General features: G+C 41.2%; 1 long non-coding RNA gene across 2 annotated transcripts in view; it reads left to right on the top strand.

Moving 5' to 3' along the window:
* The first annotated feature begins 1,251 nt into the window (after nucleotides 1-1,251).
* Nucleotides 1,252-16,638, top strand: part of LOC137168812 (uncharacterized) — a 45,226-nt gene continuing 29,839 nt past the window's right edge. For both annotated transcript variants that reach the window (XR_010924346.1, XR_010924345.1), the window contains exons 1-2: nucleotides 1,252-1,456; nucleotides 2,473-2,557. This is a non-coding gene — a long non-coding RNA (uncharacterized lncRNA). The remainder of the gene's footprint in view (nucleotides 1,457-2,472; nucleotides 2,558-16,638) is intronic.

Here is a 16,638-nt window from a genome sequence, read left to right as displayed (position 1 = left end):
TTTCTCCTTGTTTTGCTATTCTGACTAATGAAGGAAGTACCTGTTCCAAAGAAGAGTCTGTTTGCTATCTTATCACTCTGTAAAAATGAAAACAATGATGACTCACAGAGATAGACAACCAAATAAAACTTTTTTTTTTCTTCCTTGTTTTGTCATACTGAATAATGAAGGAAGTACTTGCTTTTCTGCACCCACTTAGATTTTTTTCAACTTTTGATTATAAAGGAAGAATATTTTATTTTAGTGCTCCTTGTTGGGAGCTGGTGGCACTCATATTTCTGGACACAGAGCCTTAGGAAAAATGACTTCAAGCGTGTCTCATTGTTGGGTTTGGTCCCAGATGTGTCCATTGAAGGAAAAAAAACACATACACCATCCTCCTCCTATTGCTCTGGTCACCCTAGAGACATTCCTCTCAATGATCCCACCCACTACCAAAGAAGTCAGTAACACTGACTGTCATAAATATAAACCAGAGCAGATCAGTGTGTCTCCTCCGCTTTCAACCCACTGTAGAAGAGCAATAATATACTCTTTGTGACTTCTCTCATCTCATCTGATCACTGGTTGCTCTATGCTGTGCTTTACCAAGATTTGAACAAGAATTAGCATGACATCAGACATAGCGGAGAGAATCTGGATTGTTCCACATTTTGAGACATCACAGGAGATGTGTTGTTGTGGTTTGTAGGACAGAGCATCACTAACCAATGTCACAGGCCCCTATCAGATCTGCCAGTGGTCAAATTAACGAATCCAATGCAATTAGTCATTCAATTTACTATGAGATTCTGCAGTTGCTCTGAGTATGTCTCTCTCCCTCCCTCTCTCTTTTTCTCTCTCTCTTTTTTTTCTCTGGTTTTCCATTATGGGGTTTTCTGTTTATCTGTTGTGGTCTTGACTGTTCATTTCTGCTTCCCATGTCTTGCTGTGTGTATTTGTGTGTTTCTTGTCTCTGTGTGAATGTGTACACACAGTGATGTCCGTGTTGTCAGTGTGTAGGTGTACACCGACATCAATCTGTTTGTGTGAAGGTGTGTGTGTGTGTGTGTGTGTGTGTGTGTGTGTGTGTGTGTGTGTGCGTGCGTGTGTGTGTGTGTGTGTGTGTAGTGACTGTTCATGCCTCACTGTGGGACGCGTTGATTAGCGCTCACTGCGGCTCAGCTCCCAGCTGTCCTTGCGGCTGGCCACTGATTGAAACCAATCAGGCTGGCGATGGCCCCATCGCGGTGACCCCCTCACCCCTCCCACCCCCGGCCTAATCACCTGCTGATTGGCCCACGCAGGGCCCCCTCCCGTTGGCACGGAAGGTTAATTTGACCGGCGGATGAAGGCTCCAGGAGGGAATAGGAACGTGCGCTGGGTGATATTGCATGGATATAGCCCACCTGTCAATCACAGCCACTTAAAGGGGAGCAGCGAGGGAAACAGTGACAACCAGGGAGGGAGAGAGGAGGTAGGGAGGAGAGGAAATAAGGGATGGTGATGTCGGTATAACTGTGTGCTGAAGTTTTGTTAACTCAAGGTCCACTCACTAGCTTTTTTACTAGCTTTTTCTGGAGCCTCAAGAGATCATGTTTGTTAAATTGTCATGTATTCTATACAGTAGCATTCAGTTGAAAGCTCTAGAAAAAGCTAGTAAGTGTACTTTGGGTTAAGATGTTTTTTTGTGACTGAACTATAATATTCAGCTGTTTTTTTGTTACATATCTGTTCATATCTTTGTATTTTCTCTCACCGACATTACTCCTCCAGTCGTTTCACATAAATGATGAACTGAATCATCTGTAGCCTACCTGTTGTTATTTAAACACTTTAGGTGTTTTAAAATAGTTACATTAAAAAATAACTATTGTAATTCTGCAGTAAATCAAAGATCAACACAAAACTAAACACAAAACTATCTTGTGAAAATATTCCATAAAGTACAGTAACATTAAAAAAAAAATGCTAATTATTGCTGTACATTGCATAAACACCAAATCACATGAACAATATATTGATTAGGTAATAGTGATTTTTCATCAGTCAAGTTCATTAATTAGGTTATTTTATGATAAACTGAATACCACTATATATTTTTATAGGCATCTCTTAGACACTATGGACAAAGTCACATGATCTGAATTCCTAAATAACACAATTGAACTACTATTCAAGTTACAGTCATGTCTCCTTTTTTGTACAATCACTATATTGTTTGTACTGTACGCTGGAAATACTGTAGTATAGATGTTTATCCAGAGGGTGGCAGTGTTGTATTCAGTGTTAGGTTCAGACCATCCAATGCTTTTCTGTCAACTTTTTTTTTTATTTTAATGCTTCAGATTTGTCTTTAGGTTTATCGAATACCTCTCCTACAATATATATACAGTATATTTATAATTGTGCATATAAACTTGAATTTTCATTCTTGACCTTTGAAATAATAGTTTTTCTAAACTCAAAATCCACTTACTTGATTTCTTTCAGACACTTTCGTGGCCTTCATCAGCGGATGGACTTTGCTCAGTTGTCATCACAGGTCATAGGATTGAAAAGCTCCAGAAGAAATGTAGTAAGTAGACCTTGAGTTAAGATTTTTTTATATATAAACAGAAAACTGTATATAGAGAGATTTTTGTTCATTTGTAAGTTTTCAGCACTGGTGTATTTTGCAGTATCTTACATTACAGTTTTCTGCAAAAAAAAAATCTTATGCGTAATCAACAAAGTAGTATAGCAGTCAACAAAAGATACTTCCTCCCACCATCAACATTTTGACGACTGTGCACCCCTTCCCCCACGCTGGCCCAACTCTCCTTAGCCATGTCAGTCCATAGATTTCACCTTATCCCTTTGCATTGGTGTGTGTGTGTGTCTGTGTGTGCGCAGTTTGTGGCAGGTTCTTCTCCCTTCTAGTCTCTGGTGGGCAGAATAATGTTGCCAGATTACCATATCATTACCATATCATTTCCATGTCATTATCATACTGCTGCCTGCGATATGTGTCTGTGTGTGTGCACACGTGTGTGCGCGTATCTGAACTTTGCATCAGATCTTCAACTGTTTCTCTTTCTGTGTCACACACACACACACACACACACACAATCCCCGATAGGAGTACACACATCCCTCTGACATGCTCCCTCTGTTTTTCACTGTCATAAACTCTATCTCTCTATCTCTGTCCCACACCCATGTAAGCACATCCTAATTTTCAATAATCTGCCATTCATAATCCTTGTCTGTTTATTTGTTTCTGTTAATCTAAATGCCAATTAAAATCAAAACACTTAATACTTAGAAGAATGGCCACAATAGCAAAGCTTTATTTTAGAGAAGTAGGTGGACTGTATTCATAGCGAGACTATATTTTGTAAAGTCTAATCTTTATTACTGTACATCACTACACTAACTTCCTGTTTAATTAGTTAATTAGAGTTATTACTCACTAAATATAAATAAATGGATCACCTTTTGGATTTAGACCACAAAAAAATATATTATTAGCATGTTATCTTAATTTTCATGCTTATTAGGTTTGTACAAATAAATGTCTCATTGGTTCAATATTTAAAAGTCACTGATTTATGGACTTGTCTTGATAATTTGGCAGATCTTTCATATCTTGTTTATCTGTCCTCAAACTGGAGTGAATGTAAAATTAAACTGAACCCACAAGCAGTAAAGTGTATATGATTATATATGAAGTATATATGAATGAATTTATTCTCAGAGTGCTGCATGTACCGCTAATAAGTTTGGATAGATGACAACTGAACATCTTTTGTACACAGTCAGAAATGCTGCAGTAATGGAGAACAGAACGCCCTCCTCTGTAATACAGTCAGTTAGCCATTCTGGCTCCAATTCTCACCCCACAAAGTCAGCCATTTTGGGGTCTGCAGCTGCCAGAAAGAGCCCATTTAGTGAGGGGAGCATGTTTGGGGTCGCGCCCTTGTTTACATGGGGAGCCAGAGCTGATGGTTTTAAAATGGCGTCCAGATGGTGACAGAGGCTTGATTGCAGCAGAGGGGGCTTCTCTGTCCCGCCCACTCCTGCTGTCCAGCTACTTTAGCTAAAGCTGCATCTCTCTATCTGCTCCCTCTACTTTCTATTATCCAGCTACCACTCCTGTTTTATCACTCCCTCCTCTGTCCAACACTGCTCAGAGCCGTGATTGTGTGTTTTCTCTGTGAATGTGACTCTAGACTTGTCTTTATATCACACTCTGTGTTATCTCTTCCATCATTTCCTTCCCTTTCTCTCTGTCCACTTCCCTCTTTTGCCCCCTTTTTGCTTCTCACTGATTTACTCTTTTGCTGCCTCTTACTCAAACACATCAACCCCTCCTCACACACGTACACACACACACACACAGACACGAATGCACACACTCGCCTGCAGACTCAGGTGATGCACGGCAGCAGTGTGTGTACATTGTCTGTGTGATGGATTGGACGACCTGTTGTTAAATTACAGTGTCACTGCCACCCCCTTAAAGCACATGTTTAAATAAGAGTGCGCTGTATTAAGATGGAAAGGAGGGAAAGAGCAGAAAAGAGATACATAGTTTGATGAAGGGAGACAGAGGAAGAGATGAAAGAGAGGAGAGCGGTGCAAGACATACTTCATATCGAGCTTCTATCTCTGTGTATTCAACGGGTGTCTGCTTGATCACCCCAGAGAGGGAAAAAGGGAAAGAGGACAGAGTAGAGAGATGAGAGAAAAGGAAGTGATGGAGGAGGCTGGAAACTGAGGAAGATGATGGAGAGGAGGGAGGGGGAGCAGGGCATTGAAGGGAAAGTTGTGAAGGGGGGGGGGGGATTCTACTGTGCATCAGAGGGAAGGGGGAGAGGAATGAGAGGGCGGGCCGCAGCTGATACAGATGTTGTGATTGTGTTTGTGTCAGTGTGAAATATGATTAGTGTTCTCTCTCATTAGGGAGCTGATCACCCTCGTGCCTGCCACACACACACACACACACCCACACAAACACACACACACACACAAACACATATGCACAGCTACAGTGTGAAAGCAAAGCCGCTAAACAGGATGGTGAATCAGCACGAGCGTGTCAGGATGTCTTTGAGTGTGACCTGTGCGAGTCTGCATTTTGCACATTTTTACTTGTGAATGAGTTTGTCTGCGTGCGCAAAGTGCATCTGCGTGCGTGCGATTTTTTTGCATCTGTGTGTTTGCGTGCGTACACACGGGCGAGTGTGCGCGCTCTCCCCCCCGTCTTGGTAGCTGGTAAGTGATTCCACAGGCTGTTGGCGGAGCTCCAGCCCAGCTCAGAGGAGGGAAGAGACAGCGAGAGAAGTGAAGGGAGAGGAGAGGAGAAACAAGCAAACAGAAGAGAGAGAGAGAGGGGCAGAGAGAGAGAGAGAGAGAGGCAGCGGCTGTGTAATTAGTAGCAGGTTTTTGCAGCCCTCTGCTTCTGTTTAATTAAAAACTGAAAGAGGGAAAGAGGAAACAAGGAAGGAGAGGGAGCCTGCGAGAGTGAAAGAGAGTTTTGCATAGTTATTCTGTTTTTGCCAGGGGCAGGTGCGAGGCTGGCGCTGGGAAAGATGCCCAATAGCTCCGGGCTTCTCCCACTAGGCTTTAGGAAGAAGAGTTAAAGGGATGAACTCCACCAACAGTTTGATTCATTTAGAAAGTGAATTAAAAGTGAATGTTTGTGCTCTCTCATACTGAATGATGCACATGATGGCTTTTATCTTGCGTTGTGATGATGACAAGGCTGATGAGTCATAATGAAAGTGTTGATGATGTTGGTGGTGATGAAGAGGAAGGTTTTTTTTTTTTTTTCAAATCCTGCAGCTTTGTATCGGGGCGATGATGACTCAGCGATATCGGCAGCAGTCGAGGTGCTGATGAAGAGTTCTCTCTGTCTTCACTAACCTAGGGCTATGGATCCATATTGCTGAGCACGCTCTTTCTCTTCCACCACAAACTCCTTTCTTTGTCTCTTTACTTCACCTCAACCTCAATGCCAACTTTGTTCCTGTCATCCGTCCCAGCTGTTGGGGATCACGCCCCTGTTTTTCTGTTTCCCAGTGTCTATTTGTGCTTTCTGTCTCTGTCCCACTGTGTCTTTCCTTTATCTTTCTCCCTCTGCAATGCCACATATAAGCCTCCTCTATCTGGATTGCTTTGTCACACACTGTGGAGCGCTGGAGAGCAGTGAGACTGAACCGTAAAGCTGTGCGTTGTGTAACCAAAACAATGAGCTGAAAAATGCTAAAATGCTTGTTGGATAATAACTGTCTGTGGGTTTGTTTTTATGAGTGACACCTTTCACATTCTATATTGTTCAGTCAGTCAACTCAGGTGGAATAGATTACTATGTAAATGCAGATGTACATTAATGTTTGGCATTTTGGACCCCATCGCTCCCCTAAGTAAACATCAAGCTCAGCACAGAAGGAAGTGGGGAGCAACGATACTATTCTACCCCAAGAGGGAAGGTAGACTCAGAGCCTACAGGTGGATGCTGAGGTGGAGATGTGGCTTTTGAAACACTACTGAACATCAGCAGTGACGGCAAAGCTTTGGGTTAGTCGTGTGGCAGCAGGCATGCGGCAAAAGTATAAGCAGAGCAGGTTTTTTTCCCACTTACTTCTATGGTAAGTAGCCATGCAGATAGTTTGGGTTCTATTTTCTCAGGTTTTGACATATCTGTCACTGTAATATATATCCTGCCACCACCCCAATACAATGGAAGTGAATAGGATTTGATTTGTGGTGCTCACACTGGATAAATCAAAGACTTCATGCATAATAGTTTTCACTGGAACTACATTCTACCAAATATTCCCTAAATAAAACTGTTCTCTGGTAATCGTGATACACCATATCTGGAATTACTGTTAATTTTTGTGTGCAACCACCACAGACAAACGTCAAATCACCTCCAATGTATTGTGTTGGAAGCAGAAATCACAGTATTGGATATCTTAAAACCTGGACAAATAAAAGCAAAACCATCTACATGGCTAGATAACATAGAATTAAGTTAAAAAAAAAATGTTTTTCTGTAGTTTCAGTGAAGCTATCCTTTAATTACTTGCATTGTTAGTTAACAGTAAGTGAGTGGATGTACAGAGGTGAATGCTGTAGAAATTCAAACACTGGGAGCTGCACAGCATGGTTACTCTTGAGCTGCTGGCTGCGGCTTACTGTATGTTAGCTGCATTCCAGTGATACAGCCCTGACAGACTAAAAACTGTGCAGTTATGAGCACCGCTGTTTTTATCTGCTCTTCACCAATGTCGTTACCTCTTCCCCACTTTCCCCACTCTGTTTCTCTTTTGGTGTATTCAATATATTTCTTGACAAACCATGTTTTTCTCTGTTTCATACAGAGCTTTTTTATGTGTGTGTGTGTATGCAAAATGCTTTCGCAGACTGTCTCAGACGTGCTCTGTCTCTGTTTCTTTCTCTTTCATCGTTTTCTAAGTCTTCCTGTCTTGAGAAGTAAATGAGAGAGAGATGAACTGACATACGGTCAGGTAGGAAAATAAAGGCAGGAGGAAATAGAGATGGGGTGGGGGTCGGGGGGGAGAGAGAAAGAGATGGGAATAGAGGGAGAGGAAAGGGGAGGGGAGTTGTGGAGTGAGGAGCAGCTGCCAAAGCCAGTCAGTTGGAGGAGAGTGAGGAGTAGGGAGATAAGAAGACAGCCAGAGAGCGGCAGCTAGCAGGCACCCGAAAGAAAGACATTGATACTCTCTCTCTCTACCACCACCACCACCCCACTCCACCCCTTCCTCCCCCTTCTCCCTTCCTCCCTCCACTCCCAGCCTCCTCTCCTCCTTTGTGCAGTGTCTCAACGGAGCTGCGTTTGAGTGGCAGGCCGTCACAGATCAGCTAGCAGCTAAAGCAGAGGGCTCTGTGCATGTGTGTGTGTGTGTGTGTGTGTGTGTGTCAGCCAAGGCAGGGGGCTGCCAGCCCAGAGCGAACAGATCAGGGGAGAGTCTAAGTGGGTTTATCAGTGCCGCCGAGAGCCAACACACACACGCACACTCACATGTCATAAACATGAACACACAGAACAGAAAGTAACAGACAAAACAGAAAGTAAAGAAACAAAGAAGTGCAGAATAAGACACACATGCTGTCAGATTTAGGCACATGTGTGCTCATGCACGTACACATACACACACACACACACACACACACACACACACATATACATACACATACAGGAAGAGAAAGGGGTATTAGACCCAACCAAAGCAAACCTGTGAGCGTGAAAGCGCCTTACTGCCTGCCTGCTAGCAAGAGATGTGACTGGATTCTTAAGCAGCCAGCTAGAGAGTGAGGGCTGCTAAATACACACACACACACGTACACACACGTACACACACATTCACACATCGCTCATATCTCAAGGTTCAGACGAAGGCTCGTGCCTCATTCCTCTTGTAGCTCAGTGCCTCGGAGCCCCAGCATGCTTGTTGAGGTAACGATTAGGTGTGTTTCCATGCTTCTGTCTGTGATTTCCCAGGGTGTCATATCATTATTGTGATCACATCTATCAACTTTTTATGTTATTTTTAAGGCAATGATGTTTTTATAAGATAGTGGAGTTTAAACATAGGAAACAGAGGATGAAGGAGGGACACTAAGTGCCTGAAGTACAAACCAATGCAAGGGCCTCTTTACAGTGGCAGAGAGAGCTAAACGCACTGTACATAGATGCTGCTCTAATAAAAATTTTTATATTTACAATGCAATAAATTACTATTTATAATGTGGGAGGTGTCGCTTGTAGTGGCAAACCCACCTCTGCAGTTCCCCTCAGCTCTATAGAGCTTTTTAGTGGCCCTCAGCGTAACTGTTTTGGTTCACACTCTCTCACTGCTCTCATGCTGTTTCCAGATTCAACAGGCGGCTGTTTTCAGTGCAAAAGCTCTAATAAACCGCTATACCTGCCCTGCACCAAATGGCAGATTGACAAAGTTAACGATCAGCTTATGAACAAAGTTGAGCGCTTAAAGAGCAGACATGGAAACTATAACAGAGCTACAAGAAGAGTGAATGTTGCACCAGGAGATGAAAAACACAACTCCAAATGACTGCTAATCTTGCTACGTGATGTCTGCTGGATATAAGCAACCATTTGCTAACACGTTTACCACAACAACTTTACAAGGTGATAATATGTCAATGTTGTGTTTCTGCATTTTTGCAACTTTGACATCCAGTACAATATGATGCATTTAGAAAAAATGTTGACATTAAATTAAACACAGGCAAACAAAGATAGGCTGCAAATCATGCACAACACTGGAAATGAGTTACAACACACAGGTTTCTGAGAGACATTGTGGTGGTGGTAAATGGTGATAAACATGCTAGTAAATAGAAAAAGGCTAAAACATAATGTATGTGCACATGGATTTGTCTATAAATACCTACAATAATTTAGAAATTACACAGAATGTGTAAACATGAATAAAGTTCATAAGCTCATTTTCCAACATCATTTATAAACGGTCAGTTTCTGCATCATATGTGTTGTCAAATTGATGAAGATGTTGTCTTTTATCCATTTTCTGAAATCACAGTGTGCTGAGCTCTCACTGCCACTGTAAGAACTCAACCCAAAGCACATAAAACCCTGAAACAAGCCATTATATTTGTTTCCTGGTTGTTTTCCATATATGTTAAGTGTGCACGATTAATACGTTAATTAAAATGCATGTGTATGCGTGTTTGCTTGCCCATGTGTGAACCTTCTCCCTCCACAGAGTGCCGCGGTGTAGTGTGCAATATCTCTTTGTGTAGCAATGGAACAGGCAGGCCTAATTACGTCTTTAAGTGTGTAATTAGGAGCGAGTGTAATTTGCGGTTTGCACACACAACACACTCCTGGTTGGAAAACACAAATCATGTCTGACACAATGCCTAACATGGCCGTTTACTGCTGCGATGACAGGTGGTATCGGCACTTGCATGCACATCCCGTATGCACAGACACACACTCAAGCGCGTATTTATTTGTATTTGAGGTAAGGCTGCAACTAATGATTAATTTCATTATCGATTAAACAGTTGTTTTTTTTTTTTTTGATGAATCTATTATTGTTTAGTCTATAAAATGGTAGAACAGTGATATCTGACAGTGACGATTAAAAATCGTTTGTTTTCTCCAACTGACATCCCAAAGATACTCAATTTACAGCGATCCATATCCTTATATTTGTGGAACCAGACAATGTTTGGCTGATTTTCTGAGAAATGACATATTAAAACAGTGAACAGTGAGACAATGAAATACAATCCAGGAAGTTGAGTTTGATGAGTAAGAAGGCTTATCAGACACCGAAACACTGCACAGAGATTTTTGATACTATGAGGAAGGATTATACAACTCGGTGAAGTTATTGGTGACAACCGTTTTATCTGTCTCCTTGATCACGAGGTAAATCATAGAGATACGGCACTCGTATGACAAAGTTATCTACCTGGAATGAGCACTTACATGTGTATGATTTCTTAATACAGTAAATTGTTGGATAACATTGCATGGCGCTGCAGTGACAGTTGAACAAGGTTCAGCTCTTTTGCTGGAAATTCTTTTTATTTCTTTGCTAAAGCCTTCTGCTTCAGCACCCTGCTGCATCGATGCTGTAGTCTCATTGAAATGAATGAGGGGGCTTTTTTCCACGTAGCTATAACTTTGGTCTTTAAACAATTAAAGGGGTAGTTAATTTAGTATTGCACTCATAAAGTACAGTAACTTGCAAGAAACAGATTTTTAAAAGAAGATATCTATGCAGCATAGATCAAGCTCCTGACACACTGGGAACTACATTTTCCATAATGCAACTCCATAACATCTTTCTAATTAAACCCTCTCTTACTGGGAAATGCTGTCGTCTTTCAAACGCCATGCCCCTAGTTTGTAACACAAGTTTACTGTTACACATGTGGAGAATCTAGCTCAATATATTCTCTCAGACTTTACAAATCTCCTCCAGAGCTGCAGAAGACGTTATCCAACTATATTCACAGGATGAGTGGGACTTCTTGTGAAATCTTCATGTGTAAAATTGGGGCAGTGCCTCTTTAATAGATTATCAAAGTTGTTGTTTAATGATTTTCTGTCCCTTGACTAATCGACAAATCATTTCAGCATTAATTTTAGCGCAATGTTTATGGGGCCAAGAGTCCATACAGGACTCCTGAGAGTACTGATGCTGTACTTTCTGTTTAGTTTATGGTATTCGTACACAAAAATACATGCACACACCTACTCTCTCTCTCACACACATACACACACACATAGAGGAGAGATGGAGGAGGGCAGATGGAGGCCGAGGCGAGGGGAGAGAGATTGACAGGACAGGCCTCCAGCCTCTCTCCTGTCCACAGAAGGGCTGTTTGTTTAGAGGAAATGACACGTGCTGCCGAGGAGAAAATGATCTGCTTGGCCCCATGTAAGATCCTCCCTGGCACCAAGACCACTGCACTCAGCTCTTTTCTCTCCTCCAACACGCCCTCTCACACACACACACACACACACACACACAAACACACACACACACAAACACACAAACACACACAGACACACACACTCCCTCCCCTTTCTTCCCTTCATCTTCTCAGCTCTCCATCCATCGCTTGTCTGTCACGGCAGGAGTGCAGCCAATCCATCACGGGTCGGAGCTAGGCGAGCCGTTAGGGCGTGCGTGCCTGCGTGCGTGCGTGTGTGTGTTTGTGTGTGTGTGTGTGTGTGTGTGTGTGTGTGTGTGTGTGTGTGTGAATGACTGAATATGTGAGTCTGAGTTGTGTTTGTGTATCAAAGTGCCACTGAAGCGCATGCTGAACACCCGGCTGCACGCGTTTTATGTTTTGTATGCAAGCTTGCGCGCGCACCTTTTCCTCGCTCCTTCACCTGTAATAAACAGTGTGACTGCTCTGTGTGTGTATGTGTGTGTGTGTGTGTGTGTGTGTGTGTGTGTGTGTGTGTGTGTGTGTGTTTGTGCGTGACACCAAGGAAGTGGATCGGCCCTGCCTTCCCCTGTGCTCTGCTGACAGATCATTGGACCATGGCGGGCTGCAAAGAACCACACCATGCTGGGATAGAGACTTATGATGAAATATCAAATTATGTAGTGGAGGAGTGTGTCTGCGTGGGGGGGCTCGCATTCATACACACACACTCGTATATGTACGACAACACACCTAATCGAAGTGTTGCCACATTCCGCTAAAAGTCTCCCACTGAGTCATTATGATCTGGTGGCGGCAACAAGCCAGTATTACTGATGGCGTGTTGTTTTATTTACATAATACATCTCCTTTAGGCCACTGATGTATTCTCTGTAAAACCACTTTGGATTTATGAGGCCATTTTCATGCTTGTTACCACAGGAAATATGAGTGTCTATCAGCATGTGTTAGAGAGGGAAAGAGTGAGAGAGGAATAGGTAGAGTCCCACTGACAGCTTCACACACACTCCTCTTGTACATACAGTATGTGTGAACACGGGTCGCTGTGCTTTGTTTTCTGGTGACAGTGAATTGTGGCTGTGTGCTGAAAGCCAAATTCAGCCTCATAAAACATACCTGAGCTGAAGCTGTGAAGGGCTTTGTAAGAAGTGTGTGTTTATATATGTTTGTGTGTGTGTGGATATGTATTTATATATATGTTGCAGGTTAAGTAGGTCTCTGGAGTTGTAAAGCCATCCAAGGGTGCATTGGGATCAAGCTAAGCCCAGCAGGGAGCTCTTGGCTGGGCATCAATATGCACCACCACAACCTCTCTGCACTGGGTTTCATATGCGTGTGTGTGTGTGAGAGAGAGAGAGAAAGAGAGAGAGAAGAGACAGATTCTACTTTTTACTTGTTTTACGTACTGCAGCTGCCCTTACAAAGTACATACGGTTGCATGCTTTATGCATACAATCGGTACCTACTACTTCATCTGTCATTGCAGCTTCCGTCATTGAACTATCGCTGCGCTGTTATTGGTCTGTTCTGTCTTGGCGGCTCAGTCGATGTGACGTATTTTCCGCTGCGCAGAGGATTGTTGGTCAGAATAGCCAGAAAAGCATGCTGGCTTGCATACTGCAAAATGCGACCGGATGTAGTCGGACATCCTGGTACTTTTGACATACTGCATTTGGCATATTATGTATTGGGATATAGTAAGTCATTTTCTGGTAGCATGGGAACGCACCCAGAGTGTGTATTGATAAGTATCTGAGCTGACAGATTATATATGTGTACGTCTGTACTTATTTTATGTAAAAGAACTGGTGTGTGTGTGTCTGATGTATATGCATTTGTGTGTAAATGCCCCATTAACTCAGAGGTCGTAATGGTCGTAATCATGATCAAGGTTGAAAGAGGCAGAGTGGTATTCTTTGTCTGGAGTCACAATAGTATTTCATGATCAGCTGAAATAAGTCACAGTTTAAATTCATGACAAATCGCATCAATCTTTTCATACAATTATTTGTTTCATACCATCTCAAATTTTAATGACTTGAGCAAGTGTTTGACAGTGTGTACGAGAGGTGAGCAAATTCAACATCAAGGCAAACAAATCATTTTCACAGCGTAATGACACGGTAAATATTCGCATTCAAATAAATGCACATAAATAAATAAACATTTAGATGATGTGTTGAATTAATCGCAGGAAGATATTTAAATTCACAAAAGGCATCATTAAATCTATTAAATCTATCTTCATCACATACACAATGCAAGAACATTTGCTTGGATTTGATGACGAAACAATCTCACATTAAGGTCCATTTAGAAGATAATCTGGGGCTTTTGACCATATTACATGTTCCTCAGCAGCAAATAGAATTTGTTCAGTGCACTAAGAGCTCTAAATTTCCTCAAAGTGCTCAGAAAAATGGAAATTTGAAAATCTACAAGTCCATGGACTGAGCAATTTCCATGACTGAAAGCTCCATAATAGCTACTGCCTCGGACATTGAGGTGAGATTGTTTTGTCGACATAATGTTTCCACAGTAAAAAAAATGAACTTTGAAATTTGTTTATATATTCAATATGAAGGAATGAATGAGTATGTAATCTAGAATTCATAATTAGATAGTTACACACGGCCTCAAAAATAATATCCTGTTGTTTGGTCACTTGTTCTGTCACACCTGGAGTATTACTCAGTTATTTGGTCAAGTGCTGCTGAGAAACATGATTATCAATTGGCTAACTGTGTAGGCTAAATTAAAATCATCAAAATTATTCATGCAAAATGTTTTTTGAAATAATACACCACACTTCTTTTGTGGAAAAACGAGCATATACTGCTCATCTGGTTGTGCAAAGCCCACAAACAAATTGGATGATGAGAACTGTTCTTCACAGAGCTTCTTCTGCCCAGAATAAGCTCCCCATCAACATCAGACAGACCAAAAGTAGATTTTCTTTTAAAAAGTTACTAAACTGAAAATTGATTGATCTCATATAGATGTCATTGTGGTTTTTGCTGTTTCCTTTGATTGTTTTTATTCAGTGTGAGAGCTAGAAGCTCTTTCATTATCTTCGCTCTTTATCCTTTCTTTCTTTTTTCTTCTGTACGTTTTTCGGTCGCTAACTACTTCTGCGTACTTTCAGCCACAGAAATCATTCAATTATCAAACTGTGCAGCTTTTTAAGGATAATACTTCTATCATTCAGATTTTTTATAACTTGTACTTTTTAAGATATTAAGTTATTAAAATATTAAAATTTATAATGGCTGCATATGGGAGTGTACTTATAGTCATCAATATCTCAATAACTAAAAGTGTTCAAGTATTCATACTTCATGGACAGCTGCTCCATGAGGAATAATTAACATATTAAAACATAGTACCAATGGCGCCTCTGTCTGGTCAGTTATTACATGTTTTACGTTTTGGCTAATAACTCATGAACCATGAAGCGTAGCAAAACAATACTTGCACAGTGTGTTCCTTGGATGAAGCTGATTCGACTGATATAGGCTACGTCCATTTGCACCTATAAAATTCTTGCACCATTTTGGATTTTTTGGTACACACATTTTCTGCTTCTGTTGGCACATATTTGATCTAATCTTCACCAAACTTGCTACATAACATATTTAGATGACCCTGAACAAAACTTAAGAGTTTGTTTTTGGGTATCACTTACTGTTTGTCTGTAATTTGTTACCAAAATTTTGAAGGCAGGGCCTGATGCATTAAAAGGACCATAACTTTCGATGCTAGATTCGATTGCAGCCAAATTTGGGAATGTTGTACATACAGCCACACTGCAGAAGCGTGTAACATTTCATACAATTGTAACCAGAGTGCGCACTAAAGTAACATTAAAACATGATATTTCTACAATTCAGTTGTCTCTAATAAAATGAAACTGGGTACACAACTTCTCCATGAGAGTGTGCACGACATATTGAAGCATGGCACCAATAGCCCCACCTTGTGACCATTAATAAAACACTACCTAGTCTCGTGATACCAGACAATCTGAGATCTCCGTCTACTGAAGTCTGGGGATAGAGGCGAGAACGGTCGCTAACAAACCTACGCCCCTTACATTTTGTCAAGTACACACCTTACTGGAAATGATGCTCTCCCCTCATTCTCCTCTCTAGTCACCTGCATGTCAGCGCCCCATTATGAAGGACCGCCCTAAAGACTTTGCATTGGTTCTGCAATGCAGGGTTTTTAAAACTCTCTAATTGTTTCCAACCAGTTGAAACAACGAAACCTGGGAGATTGTCCTCAGCCTCTATGAGAGAAGCATTTAAGAACTGACCTGTGAGTCTAAAAGCCACCATACCACTTATTAACTTCCATATCTCTTAAATATATTATTCAATGGTAACCAAATTCAGCAGAGTTGTACAGATGGGGATGCTGAATAAGTCTGTAGCATTTGATACAATTTCACCTGTAGGTGGCGCTAAAAAAAATTAAAAATTGCTGCTGGACCAGCAGCTGCTAACAGCTTCTAACTCTCACACACATTTTCCTCAGAAAATGCAACTAATCTTGTTTCTTTTTGTTGTGTGTTTGTGACAATTTTGTCTTTGTTTTCATTGTAGGTTACTGTTATTAATTGTTTCATATGTAGAGTCATTTCACTTATTTTCTGATCTTTATATTTGGCTTGTTTTTCCTTTTTTGTTTTATTGATACAGCATGATTTTAATTATTGTTTGTTTTTATTGTTGTTGTTTTTGTGTGGACCCCAGGAAGACTAGCGACCACTATGTGGAAGTTAATGGGGATCCAAATAAAGAAAAAGAAAGAATAATAAGAATTCTTATTAACTCAGTTGATGAAAGTCAAATTCCATTATTTTTTTCTTTCAGCATAATAGTTTCATAAGTGGAACCCAAGCCAATTTTATTTTGTAAACAAATGATATTAATTTGTATAAACTGAAATCGCTTCTCTAATGTAATTTATGAGGTACAGGATTTATTTGCAAACAAGCACGCCACTACTCAATATATGACAAGCAGATGACTGAAATGACAGATCCAGATTGCGCCGTTCGGTGGACAAACACACGGAAGCAGGTACACCGTGAATCAAAAGCAATTTCAGTATCGATGGCTCATGTTTCAATAAAAATCAATGGTGCTTGCTTCGTGTCAGGTGGGGTCAACTCTCCAATTCAATTTC

The sequence above is a fragment of the Thunnus thynnus genome, chromosome 18 (genome assembly GCF_963924715.1).
Source record: "Thunnus thynnus chromosome 18, fThuThy2.1, whole genome shotgun sequence".
NCBI classification, from domain to species: Eukaryota; Metazoa; Chordata; class Actinopteri; order Scombriformes; family Scombridae; genus Thunnus; species Thunnus thynnus.
This window is presented reverse-complemented; position numbering and strand designations above follow the sequence as displayed.